The sequence below is a fragment of the Octodon degus genome, unplaced genomic scaffold (genome assembly GCF_000260255.1).
Source record: "Octodon degus isolate 3935 unplaced genomic scaffold, OctDeg1.0 scaffold00206, whole genome shotgun sequence".
Lineage (NCBI taxonomy): Eukaryota > Metazoa > Chordata > Mammalia > Rodentia > Octodontidae > Octodon > Octodon degus.
Window position 1 is genome coordinate 1,750,154 of NW_004524782.1, and position 1,879 is coordinate 1,752,032.

The 1,879-nt window shown below is 42.9% G+C and overlaps 1 pseudogene; it reads left to right on the top strand.

Moving 5' to 3' along the window:
- Positions 1–253: 253 nt before the first annotated feature.
- Positions 254–1,299, top strand: LOC101564411 (annotated as a pseudogene).
- Positions 1,300–1,879: the final 580 nt, after the last annotated feature.

Sequence of the window (1,879 nt, forward strand, 5' to 3'; positions counted from 1 at the left end):
ATGGGTGGAAGCAGATTTGAACTTACTGAGTTTGTTGAGGCTACCACTGTTCTCACACATGAATTGTTCCCAGGAGGACATCTAAGAGAATTTCAATTTCATGATATTCCTGGGCACCACGTTAGATAAAGTAGACTCCTGCGTGGAGTGAGAGCTATAGTGGCAGGTGAATATAGGGTCAGAATAGTGATTCTCTAAGATAAATCCACATGTGACAAATGACCTTTGCTGAAATGTTTCAGGTGTGGGCACCATGGAAGGCAGCTTCTCCATCCATCCAAATGGAAATGAAGAGATGCTGTATGAATCAGCTGGCTATAATATTTTGTGGATACTCCCAATGGTGGCACTCGTGGTCACCTTTGTCCTCAATGTGCTGGGCAACGGGCTGGTGATCTAGGTGGCTGGATTCTGAATGGCACACACGGTCACCACCATCTGTTACCTCAACCTGGCCTTTGATGACTTCCCTTTCATTGTTACTCTACCTTTCCACACTTTATCTACAGCAATGAGAGAAAAATGGCCATTTGGTTGGTTCCTCTGCACGTTGATTCACATAATTGTGAACATAAACACTAGCGTTTGGCAGCATCTTCCTGATTGCCCTCATCATGCTGGACCACTTTATTTGTGTCTTGCATCCGTGTGGGCCCAGAACCACTGCACTGTGATCCTGGGCAAGAAAGCAATCGTTGGAGCATGAATTCTTGCTCTAGTCCTCATCTTGCCAGTTTTCCTTTTCTTGACCACAGTTAAGTGATCCACATGGAAATACATATTGTGAGTTCTCCTATGTATCCTTGGGAGACACTGCTGAGAAGAGGCTGAAGATGGCCATCGCTGTTTTCATAGCTAGAGGCATCATCTGTTTTATTGTCGACTTCAGCATGTTCATGGTCATGGTCAGCATCTACTATGGGCTCATCTTGGTCAAGATATACAGAAAAAGCACAATGAGTTCCAGCCACCCCTTTCAGTTCTCCCTGCTGGGGTGGCTTCCTTCTTCATCTGTTGTTTTCCCTTCCAGCTGGTTGCATTTCTAAGAAAAATGTGGATCAGAGAGATATTGTTTAAGGGTAAGTACAAAACCCTTTCCATCCTGGACAACCCAGCAAGGTCCCTGGCCTTCTTCAACAACTGCCTCAACCTGGTGCTCTACATATTTGTGGTGCATGACTTCTGAGACAGACTGAGACACTGCCTACCAGACCGGAGAGGTCCCTGAGTAAGGGCTCAGCTCTGACCAGTGATGCAGTGAGAAATTTGGCTCCACCAAATGCAGAGGTCAAGTTATAGGCAATGTGAGTAAGCGCTCAGGTTCATCCTTTGTCCTATGCTGATCTCACTTCCACTCTTATCTCACTTTGAACCATGTCCTGGAATATTTGCTTTGAAAAGAAACACTCATGTGTTCCTGGTTTGTGGGAAAAAAATAGAAAACGAGATGCTTTTGGCGTCATTTAATTTGTTTTTGGCATCAGGTTTTCCTGGAGCTAAGTGCTGGTGGTAAGAGGTAAAGAAGAAAATGAATGGTGTGCCACTTGATTTTCTTAGAATGACTGCAATATTTTTCATGCAAAATTGATAGTTTTTTTTACATTTTCCTAATTTCTTTGTTTTACATCAAATTTATAAGAGTGACTCTATTATTTTATGTTTAGAAAAATTCACCAGTGTAGCCAATAGATTTCGGGTACATTTTTTTTTCTGACAAGGCTTTAATAGCAGGTTCAAATCCTTCTTTCCTTCCTTCTTTCCTTCCTTCCTTCCTTCCTTCCTTCCTTCCTTCCTTCCTTCCATCCTTTTTTCCTTCCTTTCACATAATCTTTCCCTTGTCTCTGCTTCCTGGACATCATGATGCGAGCAGATTTCTGTT